Here is a 15,347-nt window from a genome sequence, read left to right as displayed (position 1 = left end):
GAGCGGCTATTTTATTACATAACAACTGTAAATACTTTCCAATTTCAGAATTCATAAAAGGGACATCGTAGCGGTCAGGATGGAGGTACCTTCCGCCAGAGGGAGTAGAGAGATCTTGGTGGTCTCGGCATACTTCCCAGGTGACGTGGACGAAATCCCTCCTCCAGAAATAGCTGCGCTCGTAGCCTACAGCCACCGACACAACATCCCCTTCGTCATAGGGTGCGACGCAAATGCACATCACACCGTATGGGGAAGTACCAATATAAACAAACACCAGAGGTGAGTACCTGTTACAGTTTCTCTCTTCCAAGAACATTGACATTTGTAATGTTGGTGACAAGCCCACGTTTGAAAACTCCATTCTTCCGGAAGTTTTGGACTTGACTCTATGTAGTCGGTCTATCTCTGATAAAATAAAAAACTGGCATGTTTCTGAAGAAATATCAATGTCAGACCATAAACACATCATCTTCGAATGGGAAGGGGTCTTAACGATGGAAAAAACGTTTATAGATCCTAAGAAAACTGATTGGGAATCCTACTCAGCTATCCTACGATCCGAAGAGTACATCATAGAAAGTCACATCAAGTCCATAACACAATTGGAAGATGCGTCCAAATCCATTAAAAACAAAATCCTTAACGCCTACCAAGAGAGCTGTCCAACTAAATCAACTAGTTCGAGTAGAGACGTTCCATGGTGGAATAAAACTCTTGAGAAGCTTAGGAAAACTGCGCGTAGGGAGTTCAACCGTGCTAAGCGAACCGGCGATTGGAGCCTATACAGAAAGGCCCTGACGAACTACAACAAAGAAATAAGGTCAGCCAAACGGAAATCGTGGATTCTAATGTGTGAAAGCATAGAGAATACACCCGTAGTGGCCAGACTCCAAAAAACTCTTTCAAAAGACCACTCCAATGGTGTGGGTAGCCTCCGAAAGACGGATGGTTCGCTCACTGTAGAGCCTAGCGATACACTGAGCGAATTGTTAAAGATCCACTTCCCTGATTCAATCCCTGAGTCGAGCATCGGCGACCAAGGCACTGGAATTGCTGTCTCAGATCCACAAGAGATCCAATCATGGGTTTCTGGATCTAAAAAGACGCAATAAAGGTTGCAAAGGAAGCTTTCACTCGGGCCAGGGTTGAGAGGGCTGTGAGATCTTTCGAGCCATTTAAGTCTCCTGGCATGGATGGAATATTCCCAGCGTTGATCCAAAAGAGGAGAAAACACTGGTTCCACCCTTGGTTGAGATTTTAAGGCGAGTCTGATTTTGGGGCACATACCTAACGATTGGCGTCAAATCCGGGCTGTCTTCATTCCGAAGGCAGGCAAGAGAGATAAAACCAACCCCAAAGCATTCAGGCCGATAAGTTTATCCTCTGTAATGCTCAAAATTATGGAAAAGGTACTATGCGAGTACATAAATTACAAATTTATGAAAGCAATGCCTTTGTCAAAAAACCAATTCGCTTGTCAAAGTGGAAAATCTACGATCTCGGCGCTACATACGGTGGTTCAAAAAATCGAAAAAAACACTTAATGCAAAAGAAATTGCTCTTGTAGCATTTCTTGATATTGAGGGCGCATTCGATAACGCTTCTTATTCGTCTATAGGGTCAGCAATGTTGAGGAGAAAATTCGACCCATGCATTGTTACCTGGGTACATGCTATGCTAGCTAATCGGAAAATCTCCTCTGAGCTTAGCGGTTCATACATCACTGTTAAAGCAACAAGGGGGTGTCCGCAAGGCGGAGTGCTTTCTCCTTTGTTGTGGTCACTGGTGGTGGATGAGCTTCTAGACAACTTAGAGAGAAGAGGCTTCGAAGTGGTTGGATATGCTGATGACGTTGTCATTATTGTACGAGGCAAATTCGAAAGTGTTATCGTGGAAAGAATGCAATCTGCCCTAAATCACACTTTTTCCTGGTGTCAAAAGTATCAACTAGGCATAAATCCTACAAAAACTTCCATTATCCCTTTCACCAAACGGAGAAAGGTACAACTGGTACCTTTTCTTGAATCAAACACAATTAGTTTATTCAAGTGAAGTAAAATATCTAGGTGTCATACTCGACGCAAAGCTTAATTGGAACTCTCATCTCCAATCAGTTGTGCAGAAAGGTCTCAATACACTTTGGGTTTGTTCAAAAACCCTTGGTAAAAGATGGGGCCTAAAACCAAGTATGATCATGTGGATATATAAAACCATTGTCCGTCCCAGAACAACTTACGCTTCCCTTGTCTGGTGGCCTAAAACTAATGAGGCTGCTGCAAGGGCTAAGCTCAACAAAATCCAACGCACCGCTTGCATAGCCATCACTGGTGCAGTTCGTAGTACACCCACTTTGGCCCTAGACGCAATGCTTCACCTGCCCGGTTAGATCAATTCATAAAGCTGGAAGCGGAAAAAGTGCTCTAAGGTTAAAGAGAACAAAAACACTGCTGTCGGGAGACCTTACGGGTCACCTCAGCATATTAAATGAATTTGCCATAAATCCCGCAATAGGAATTTGTAGTGACTGGACGGAAACGGTAGTCAATTATGACTTACCTTACGATGTGTTCATTCCTTCCCGCCAGGAGTGGGAAGGAGGTGGACCCAGCATTCCAACAGGCTCTATAAATTTCTTCACAGATGGTTCGAAAATGAATAATCCGACAGGATCCGGAATCTATGGCCCTACAACTAAAATTTCTGTCCACTTAGGACAGTGGCCCACAGTATTTCAGGCGGAAATATATGCAATATTAGAATGCGTGTTATTATGCCTGAGGAGAAAGTATAGATTTGCAAAAATATGTATTTTCTCTGACAGCGAAGCGGCACTTAAGTCGCTTAATAACTACACTTGTAACTCAAAGCTAGTGTGGGAATGCATTCTGGCTTTGAAAAACTTATCCATACGCAATCGAGTCTACCTATATTGGATCCCAGGACATACGGGTCTAGAGGGAAACGAGATTGCTGATGAGCTAGCCAGGAATGGATCTAATGAAAGGTTCATTGGCCCTGAGCCCTTCTGCGGGATCTCAGACTGCTCTGTAAAAATGGAACTGAACAAATATATGGTCAGTCAAATCACATCAAACTGGAATGCACTTCCCCATACGAGCCAATCCAAAAGGCTCGTAACGATTAACCTCAAGAAAACCCAACAACTATTAGGTCTCAACAAAAGGGATCTCAACATCTACACCGGTCTAATAACTGGACACTGCCCCTGAGCAATCCAAACCTCAAATTGCCGCTTCTGTGACGAGGAGAGAGAAACATCAGAACATATCCTCTGCTATTGCAGTGCACTCACCCAACGTGGATTCAAAGTTCTCAGCAAGCCCTTTTTAAGACCTGCTGACATATGGATCTTATCCCCCAAGGACGTGGTTGGCTTCATAAGGCTAGTCTCGCCAGAATGGGGGAGTCACATACTGTAACTCAGGATCTCTATTTATCAATAATAGATGGTCTTGAGTTCAGTCGATACCAAGGTATCTCAGTGACAAACATGTTACTGAGATAACTTGCGTATTTCACAGCAAAAGGGTATATCACAATAGTCCTAAAATCTGGACGCAGTGATCTTCACCCGACAAACGAAGAAAAAAACACATGCAAGCGGCGAACGATCGTTCTCCAAGAAGAAGCTCATAAAAAATCTACTGAGAACCACCATTTTTGCCAAATCGACTATTAAAAAAAAACAATCTTTTTAGTCCATCATTTCTCCATTATTATTCACAGTGCCAAATAATACATAATATGATATATTATATCATCTAGGTACTACAACATTCTAAAAAATAAAAGAAAATAATCGGAAAAAAAATTTCAACAAAATTGGTTTTTAAGCTTCATTTTCAATGATTGGGTGATTTTTTCTTCACAGTGTATATTTTTTTCACAGAGCCCCATTGATGACCTAAAACTTTGCCGAAGACACCAAAACGATCGGACAAGCCATTTTCAAGTTATATTTTTTTGAAAGTGTGCAAAGTGTTCTTGCTTGGGCATTTGTCAAAAGTTTGGCTAGAGTCCAAACGGTACACCAATAATGCAAATTTTATTTTTTGAACACAAGCAATGTAGGTATATGCAAAATTTCAGGGAAATAAAAAAATACTACACTAAAATCTTTAAAAGAATCGTGATTTCCTGGAGACTTGCTCATTTGTCATTAAATCATTTGTTCTAAGAATTCACCTAATTTGTAGTATAAGCCTTATTTCAAACCAATCAGCTTTCTAAGTAGATATTAGATAAACGACTGCTCCCATTGATGGAACCACCAGAAAACCCATCGAGTTTGTGTAATTTATCAGTTGTTTGTTTTTCATGGATTTTATTAGCAATTTATGCCCACAGTAAGGTCGTAAAACATCCAATTCCGTAATTACGAAGATGACATGAAATTCATTATTTATGTTAGCCTTATTAAAAAGGGGAACTTCCTTCCTGTGCATCTATAAATTCTGTAAGCAGCCCAAATGAAATTGAAAATTCGACTTTCAACAAAAAGGACATCCCGCAGAAGACCATTCCAAATTACCTCAAATTACTACCTCTCAAAAATGTTGCCCAGCCCTCCTTCCAGCAGCATGCTCAGATCATTCTAAACGAGGAGAGTTTGAGACGAGTGCGCCCTCATTTATCATCACATCCTCGAAACCGTCCCATAGAGAGCGTGGAGTGGTGCATCGTCCATGGTGCGCATATCGATTCCCTTCGGGTGGCCGTTTATCAGCGGGAGCCTTTTTTTTTTGCCTGAGTCGGTAATAATTACCGACATCCTTGGCTGCCACCGAAAGCCAAGTTCCCGCGCTGACTTTACGCGCCATCGTCGTCGGTCTCGACGCGGGGATCGTCTGCAGAGTAATTGGGGAAGTCATAAATGTACGCACTGCCGAGACTGCGAGACGGAGAGATGCAAACTGCTAAAAAGAAATGTACAGTGAGCAAATAAATTGAGCTGTTTGCTTTAATAATTCGTGATTTCGCTGCAGGACGGAATTAATTGAACGAACAGTCCGACCAACTATGAGGTGGAAGGTGCGTTGAGGTTTGGCAGTGTGGAATTGTAGATGGTACATTGGAGATTGTTCTGGTGAAAAAAATAAATCTTGTATGAATCCTTTCTAGAATTATTGTTTTGTCGCTACATATAAACTTTCTGGAATCATGGAAATCATTTTTATTTTATTATATTTTTGTTGTGAAATCAATTTGTATGATTATTCATGCCTGTTATCGGGGAAGAATGGATCAATGATTCAGCAATTTAGAACTGCCAGTAGAATAGATTAATTGTATCTGAATTATAAGAACTATGTTTAATCGATATTGTTTCCAATCGCATGACTATCAATGAGATCGCTGACCCAATCTTAAACAGACGCATTATTCGCTCAATTTAGTAAATAGTAAATTTGCAAAACACTTCTATTAGTTGTCTCAGCCAACACACAGATCTATACTGCCCATGATCGCATATTTGTAACACTCGCATTTTTGTTCATTTTGTAAAAAGCCTGTGAATTGTTCAGAAAGCTCAATTTACTGCATCTAATCCCACAGCAGTAAAATAGGCTTTGGTATCTTGCTTATCTGTTGTACGCTGGAGATGATTTAGTTTGTGGAGAGGATTGACAAACGATTTACAAAATCAATCGAAATGCAAATGTTACAAATATGCGATCATGGGCAGTATAGGACTGGACTAATGCAACAGTGATTCAAGTAAGTAACGTGTAACAAACAGGTCTCGTATATTGAATACATCGTCGAAACATCTGCTATTAATTGAAGCATTATCTTTATACGTGCATATTTATATTATTTCGTAAAAAAAATCGATTGAATTAAACACGTTCCAATTTTTATCTTTCCACGGTCAATTCATGCCAGTGTCAAAATTACCAAAAGTTGGAAAAGATGATGGTAAGTGGCCCTGGACGTAAGTCCTTCGTTAATCACGACTGTCAGATGCAAAACTAAAATGAGAGAAAAAAATAAATACAAATTCAAGGTAAGGAGGAGGATTTACCTACCTCGAAAGACACACACACAAAAAATAAAATGCTGATGATAAGGACCTCGCGGCGGCGACTACGGTGCTGGTATTGTTGCCAAGTTCACGGCGGCCAAGGTAGCAGCAGCCCAGACAGGCATATAATTGAAGGTCTCATCTTATTTATCATTTTCCCTTGTGCGTTTATCGTCGGATGTATTATGAGGGTCTCGTGAGGTTGTCTCTGCCCAACTTAATAGCATGGTTCGTGTCCATTTAGGAATGTGCAGGACCGAACCAAATAAAAAAAACGAATATTGGAGCAAATCAGAGGGATTTGGGACAACCATGATACACTTGTGAGGAAAACTTCAGACGAAATCGAGCCAGACATCGATGTTTACAAATGGCATAGTCAAAACTTCTTTGTACGAGAAATGCAAAAAATATCTACTACGGAGGTTTTATTCGCATTCTTTTACATATCAAGCGACGGAAGGTAACGAAGATTTGCTAACAAAGTTCTCACAGTTAAAATTTTATGAACTATTGAGAAATCGACTGTATATTTTTATTTAGATTTTAAGGACGGCTACGCAGTCTTGAATTATTGAAACAAGATGTATATTTATCCGACGTTTCGACACGTTTATCCCCGTGTCGAAACGTCTAATAAATATACATCTTGTTTCAATAATTCAAGGCTGCGTAGCCGTCGAAAAGAAATTAAAATTTTATCTATATATGATTCTACCGTCTACAAGCATATATTTTAACTGATAAACGACTTATTTAATTAAAAATAGGCTCTTCAGCTAGAAAACTAACATATTCAGCACAAATTGTCTGAGAGTGAGGGTCGTGGGTTAGAGTCCCATCGAAGGGAAAGTGGTTACCTCCAATACATTTTTCAAATCAATATCTTCCACATAATGTACATATTTACATATTTATGAGTTTTCAGAACATTGTAAAACAATTGTTTGTTGCGTAGCTGTCTGACCACGAGATAATATTAAGTAATATAGTACTTTGGAAGCATCACGTCAAATTCTCAAAAGATCTCGATCAATCAGTTCGCACCTTTCTTCATATCTAGGAATATTTAAACTATTGTTTCAACCCAAGCAGCACAATTCAGTTCAGATTAATTTGGATTAATTTGACCGCCGCGCTACGACCTACAGTGACTCCAAAAAGTATTCGTCTAGCTGTGTGTTTTTTAGAAAATGTCAAAAATAGAGTTCAGTAAGCTCAAAAAATAAATCTATCGATTACATTGTGTAGCAGATTAATCAATTCATCTTTATTATTAAAAATCGGTTAGAAAAACAAAATAATAACAAAAACAAGTGTAACAAAACATAACAATTCATTAAATATGGGCGCAAAAAGTATTCGTCTACTCAGGTTTGGCGCACTTTTCAAATGGAAACAAGAGTTGTAGAATGGAATTCAATATTTAGTTGGATTCCCCGGTGTATATATGACGGCTTGTAGTCTTTGTGACATGGAACTGACCAAATTAGCCGTGACGGGGGACGGGATTTTCTCCCATACTTCTTTCAATGCTAATTTAAATTCGTTGTTTTTGGTAATGCGACTTTTACGAATTTTGTCGTCCAGAATTTTTCAATGGTGCTCAATTGGTTTCATATCTGGGCTCTGTGGAGGCGTTTTGAGTTGATTGGAGTATTATAGAGTAGCTACAGTTTAGTATTTCGGGCTGTGTGCTTGGGGTAATTATCATGCCGAAAGATGTATGCTCCTTGTAAGCCTAATTTCTCAGCTCTGGCGTTCACATTTTGCTTCAAAATGCGGATGAACATTTTGTGATCCATAATTCCTTCAGTAATATGAAATTTTTCCACACCGGTTGCGCTCGGACCTCCCAGATCATGACCCACCATGCTTTACTGCTGAAAAGAGGTTCTGCGGCTACAGTACTCATTTTCCGCCATATTATACATCGGCCATTTGATCTAAATATGCTGTACTTCCTTTCGTCAGGTAATATGAGTTGATTCCGAAAGTACTCTGTAGGGTTTCTCGCAAATAAATAATTAACACCAACAACAAATATATTAATTTCACAACTATTATTTTTAATTCATTTTTGTTTTTCTTTGGCATTCCATTTTTTCAATATTCAACACTACACTCCAGACACATCCGTTCGTCACAAAATCCTCTCAAAAACTGGTCGTTTCTCTCAAATCTCCGCTGTTGTCCAACAAAGATCTTCTTTCTCTCTCTTTCTCTCCTTCATGCATGTTCGTCTCCTATCCCCCAATATGAAGTCCGTCATTGATATATATATGATTGGTACACTCAAACAAATCAGCTGAATTGATTTAATAGAGAACTAAACTATCATAATTTATTTTAACATTTTTTATATTCTATTTAATTCTTCATTCCTACATCCTTTCCCTCCTCTACTCTCAATAGAATAAAAATAATATGACTTGGATCATTATTTGCTATATTTCTGGGTACATCATTCCTGGAAGAAGAAAAAAATTAGTACCGTATTATATCAAATTTAATACTTACCGCAGAAATTTCTAGAAGCTATTTCTAAAGAAAATGTACATATAAGAATTTATTTCATTTCAAAAGTAACACCAACATATTAAAAATAAATTCTACATTTCTGCTACTGATGGTACTTTGAAGTTATCATCAGTTATTCTACAATTAACATGTGCTAACACTATTCCAATCGTAATTACTGATCTAGCTCATGCAATCATAGGTAGAGCTTTCCAGGCTCTAAAATATCAATCTCGCAACAAAATTAGAAAAAATTCTCAATCTTTTTATCATTCCACTATTAACATGTTCTAACACTATTCCAATCGTAACTGCTGATCTTGTTCATGCAATCATGGGAAGAGCTTACCAGGCTCTAGAACATTAATCTTGCATCAGAATCAGAAAAAATTCTCCATCTTCTTATCATTCCACTATTTACATGTTCTAACACTATCCCAATCGTAACTACTGATCTAGCTCATGCAATCATAGGTAGAGCTTACCAGGCTATGAAACATCAATCTCGCATCAAAATCGGAAAAAAAAATTCTCAATCTTCTTATCATTTCATTGTTTACATGTTCTAACACTATTCTCATCGCAATTACTGATCCTGCTTATACAATCATGAGAAGGGCTTACCAGGCTCTAGAACATCAATCTTGCATCAGAATCAGAAAAATTTCTCCATCTTCTTATCATTCCACTATTTACATGTTCCAACACTGTTCGAATCGTAACTACTGATCTAGCTCATGCAATCATGGGTAGAGCTTGCCAGGCTCTATAAGATCAATCTTTCAACAAAATTAGAAAAAATCTCTAATTTTCTTATCATTTCACTATTAACATGTTCTAAAACTATTCCAATCGTAACTGCTGATCTTGCTCATGCAATCATGGGTAGAGCTTTCCAGGCTCTAAAATATGAATCTCGCAACAAAATTAGAAAAATTTCTCAATCTTCTTATCATTTCACTATTTAAGTGTTCTAATACTATTCCAATCGTAACTACTGATCTTGTTCATGCAATCATGGGTAGAGCTTGCCAGGCTCTAGAACATCAACCTTGCATCAAAATCAGAAAAAAAATCTTAATCTTCTTATCATTCCACTATTTACATGTTCTAACACTATTCCAATCGTAACTGCTGATCTTGCTCATGCAATCATAGGTAGAGCTTGCCAGGCTATAAAACATCAATCTCGCATCAAAGTCGGAAAAAATTCTCAATCTTCTTATCATTTCACTATTTACATGTTCTAATACTATTCCAATCGTAACTGCTGATCTTGCTCATGCAATCATGAGTAGAGTTTTCCAGGCTCTAAAATATGAATCTCGCAACAAAATTAGAAAAAATCCTCAATCTTCTTATCATTTGACTATTTACATGTTCTAATACTATTCCAATCGTAACTACTGACTTCGTTCATGCAATCATGGGTAGAGCTTGCCAGGCTCTAGAACATCAATCTTGCATCAAAATCAGAAAAAAAATTCCATCTTCTTATCATTCCACTATTTACATGTTCTAACACTATTCCAATCAGTTGGCAACCGCTTCTCGTGCGCGATAGTCGTGTTTTCGGATAGCTCACTACGTTCTTACAGTTTATAGCTTTTTTTTGTTGATCCTGTTGCGAAACATTTTTTGCATTCGTCGCAAAATGTCTTCGAACAGGCGAAACACGCTAGTCGTCGATTTCAGTGTTCTTCCGACACGACCTACGCTGGAACAAGTGAAGGAAGTAATCGACGTCGATCTTAAACTCAACATGGCGGATGTTAGAAATATTCAATTGCCCAACTTGCGAAACTGTGTGCTCATCGAATTGAACGATGCAGGGTTGGCATTGCGGCTGCAAAAAGAGCACCATCTGCGATACACATTCCGATGCCAGGGTATAAAGTATTATATCCCTATATATGTAGATGGCCCCACTACCACCGTGAGGCTACATGACCTGCCACCATGTATGTCTAATACAACCATCACCCAACACATGGAGCAGTATGGAAAAGTTATCTCCATACAAAACGAAGTTTGGAAGAATTTCTTTCCTGGGGTACCGAACGGTGTCAGAGTGATACGGATGAGGATGGAAGTGCAAATACCATCGCGTATGGTGATAGACAATGAATCTACACTCGTGACAATCCGAGGCAAAAAACAAGTGACGTCGAGCGGAGAAAACGAACAGCTTCTAACATCGCCGAAAAACAAAGCAAAAACGTAGACGAGAACGAGTATCGCACCGATACAATTGAAGCTACCCCGTATGCGGCAGATCACAACATCAGCGACAACGATGCGAACGACGACGACGACGCACACAACAACCCACAATCCGGAGCCACGGCAAAGAGACGGCTGTCGACTGGAACAAGCGAATCGATCGAGGCTAGATATGAACAAGATCGGAAAAGATCGTGTGATGATGAGAGCTGCCGAGAAGAGTTGCAGTACAGTGGAGAAAATCTGTCCGATTCAGGGTGGAAAGTGTACAACACTAGGTCGAAGAAAAAATGAAATGTTGTATTGTAATGGGTAATGGGGGGGTATTTTTGATACGGCATGAATGCACTCTAGCAGTGTGAAATGCCGCTAATAAAAACAAACAAACAAACTATTCCAATCGTAACTGCTGATCTTGTTCATGCAATCATGGGCAGAGCTTACCAGGCTCTAGAACATCAATCTTGCATTCAAATCAGAAAAATTTCTCCATCTTCTTATCATTCCACTATTTACATGTTCTAACACTATTCCAATCGTAATTACTGATCTAGCTCATGCAATCATAGGTAGAGCTTACCAGGCTATAAAACATCAATCTCGCATCAAAATCGGAAAAATTTCTCAATCTTCTTATCATTTCATTGTTTACATGTTCTAACACTATTCTCATCGCAATTACTGATCCTGCTTATACAATCATGAGTAGAGCTTATAAGGCTCTAGAACATCAATCTTGCATCAGAATCTGAAAAATTTCTCCATTTTCTTATCATTTCACTATTTACATGTTCTAACACTATTCCAATCGTAACTGCTGATCTTGCTCATGCAATCATAGGTAGAGCTTGCCAGGCTCTAAAATATCAATCTCGCAACAAAATTAGAAAAATCTCAATCTTCTTATCATTTCACTATTTACATGTTCTATTCCAATCGTAACTGCTGATCTTGTTCATGCAATCATGGGTAATGCTTACCTGGCTCTAGAACATTGCATCAAAATCAGAAAAATTTCTCCATCTTCTTATCATTTCATTATTTACATGTTCTAACACTTTCCCAATCGTAACTACTGATCTTGCTCATGCAATCATGGGTAGAGCTTCCAGGCTCTAAAATATCAATCTCGCAACAAAATTAGAAAAATCTCAATCTTCTTATCATTCCACTATTTACATGTTCTAACACTATTCCAATCGTAACTGCTGATCTTGTTCATGCAATCATGGGTAATGCTTACCAGGCTCTAGAACATTGCATCAAAATCAGAAAAATTTCTCCATCTTCTTATCATTCCACTATTTACATGTTCTAACACTATTCCAATCATTATTACTGGTGTAGCTCATGCAATCATAGGTAGAGCTTACCAGGCTATAAAACATCAATCTCGCATCATAATCGGAAGAAAAAAAATCTCAATCTTCTTATCATTTCATTGTTTACATGTTCTATCACTATTCTCATCACAATTACTAATCCTGCTCATATAATCATGAGTAAAGCATACCAGGCTTTAGGACATCAATTTTGCATCAGAATCAGAATCGGTACATCATCCATACATGGATTTCCAATCAACTCGACCCTCTCGAGTTCAACGTCCACTCGCCTGGACGCACCAGCTTTTCAACTGGATTTTCATTCAACTCGACCCTCTCGAGTTCAACGCCCACTCGCCTGGACGTACCAGCATTTCAACTGGATTTCCATTCAACTCGACCCTCTCGAGTTCAACGCCCACTCGCCTGGACGTACCAGCATTTCAACTGGATTTTCATTCAACTCGACCCTCTCGAGTTCAACGCCCACTCGCCTGGACATACCAGCTTTTCAACTGGATTTGCAGATTCCTGACCCTTGGTTCCTATAGATGGGGTAGATCCTACTATGGGTTCAAATCTTACGGCCGAAGTACTATTTTTTATACGCGCGAAAATATCACTCGTTTTCTCGTATATGTAATGCACCACACTGCTAAGTGAATTAATATCATGACTTCGAGTTTATTTGGTTACATTAAAGAAATAAAGTATTTCGAACAAAACATCAAATTTATATGAAAAACTTTGTATTTGTTGCGGAATGATGTCTCGTTTGAGCTTTCAATACTTTGCCACACTAAAGTTTCTATTAGTACTTTGGGTTAAAGCCTAGTACGCTGCTCTTACGGAATGAGTTTACGGAAAATTTGATCAAGTTACCAAGGTAAATTTGATAGCTGATTCAGTATGGAAGAAAATGTCATTTTTACCTTTCGAAATAATGGTACGGAATATACGCAGGCGTTATAAACGTTACGAAATTTTCTCTACTTTTCAGCTCCGTGCTGTTTACGGAATTTGTTAGCGGAATCAGTACTTTTAGCAGCGACTAGCCTTTAAGTTGTAGACAGAATACTATATTCAAACGCACCAAAAACATAAACTCACTCACTTCTTAGTATTATTAATCAGGGTTATTAGTTTATTTAGTTACAATATAGAACAATTTTTTTTAACAACACATACAACTTTTTAAACGATAAATATTGTCCAGTAGAATACAACTAAATCTGTGTTGTTCAATTCTGTACCTGTTTCGGTATAATGTCTCGTTTTACTTATAATTAAAGAAATTACCACACCAGTAATAAAGAGAAGCTGATAAAAAGACACTACTAACATCCTATTGTTTAGCCCTTCGTCAGATCGTAGCCAGGATGTCCTGGGCTATAATTTTTTCATGTCTATTGATGATGATGACACCGTGCTTGTCACCGGCTCCGATAAAACAGATACCAAACGGCACTCATGCTATTAATTTAGCGAGTCGTATTTTAGACTAGTCCTTTGAGTGGCAATGTGAGTCTGAAGTTTTTTGATTCCTCAAGTGATTTACAAACTACACATATAAAAGTTTCTTGTTTATAAATACTTTAAATCTTTTTTTGTGAAATAATATTTCGGTGCATGTAAACACGATAAACTTTTCATTATTTTATATTCAAACACATCAATTGCGATTTGAACCACTTTGAACCTTGAGTGCCTTATATTTAAAATTCAGGGCTACCAATTCGACAACTATTCTGAGTCATCGAGTCAGCTCCTGCAAAGGAGAAAAAATGAAGAAAAAAACCCAAATTTATCCACCGGTGGTGATGATGCCTTTCTCGATCCATTATGTTGAATTCGAATTAATGTTGTAAATGCAGTGCTTATTGCCTACATTTCGGTGGTAAAAAGATTTGGTGCAATTCTAGTACGTTGCTTAAAAATTACTTACCGTGGGTTACCCTGGGTTGCGCCACGGCTAAAATGATTGATGATTCAATGTGCATTTGTGTTTTTGTTGATTAAAAAATAAAAATATAATCCAAACTGCTTGATTTATTAAAAAAACAAAAACAATAGTGTCCAACTAGGAAATTTGCTCCGTCGAATGAAACCAGTTGCACTCGAATCTGTCAAGCCCTTCTATATGAAACGCGTTTAACAAAAAAAAATGTATGGGCTACACACATACACACTTTTGGAGTGAAATTATAGCCTTCTGGTACAACTTTGTTGTACGAGAAAGGCAAAAACGATCGCCAACAACCAAAAAACATCACTGTTGACATATCCAGATTTCAGCTCGCAAAACACAGAAAAAATTGTCATAAATATCCAACGGGATCGTTTGCGTTAAAAATACTTCCAGGGTTAGGGAAAATGGCCGGATTCATCACTCAAAATTAAACAGTAAAATATTGTCCAAAAGCTTTTAAGCATACTGCTCTATAGTCTCAGTCTACATGATACTATCTCAAAGAGGTTTGAATTACGCCCGCAAAATTAGCGTTCCAACGAAAAACGTAGCATTATTGTATACATTTATACTTAAATGAAAAATAAACTTAAACAATGAACAATTCCATAATCACTTTTCCCATCTATGACAAAATCAATCAACAGGTACTTACCGACTGACGCCATTGTAGGGTTTCTCGCAAATAAATAATTAACACCAACAACAAATATATTCATTTCACAACTATTATTTTTAATTCATTTTTGTTTTTTGTTTCAATATTCAACACTACACTCCAGACACATCCGTTCGTCACAAAATCCTCTCAAAAACTCTCGTATTTCTCAAATTTCCAACAAAGCTGTTGTCCAACAAAGATCTTCTTTCTCTCTCTTTCTCTCCTTCATGCATGTTCGTCTCCTATCCCCCAATAGGAAGGTTTGCATAATCAGTCATTGATATATATATTAGGTTCTGCAGCATGACGTCACGAATGAATTCGGTCCTCGTCAAATGAACTTTTTTGACAGTTCAGTAGTACTTTCCACTGACTCCGACGAGGACTCCGACAAAGTTCGAGTTCGTGATTGGTTGGCTGCCCCCGAGTCCAACGCGAAGTACTACTAATCTGTCATCAGTTTGAGGTTAGATACAGACGCTGCAGAACCTAATATGATTGGTACACTCAAACAAATCAGCTGAATTGATTTAATAGAGAACTAAACTATCATAATTTATTTTTTATATTCTATTTAATTCTTCATTCCTACATAGGGTA

Source organism: Armigeres subalbatus, chromosome 3, assembly GCF_024139115.2.
Source record: "Armigeres subalbatus isolate Guangzhou_Male chromosome 3, GZ_Asu_2, whole genome shotgun sequence".
Lineage (NCBI taxonomy): Eukaryota > Metazoa > Arthropoda > Insecta > Diptera > Culicidae > Armigeres > Armigeres subalbatus.
This window is presented reverse-complemented; position numbering follows the sequence as displayed.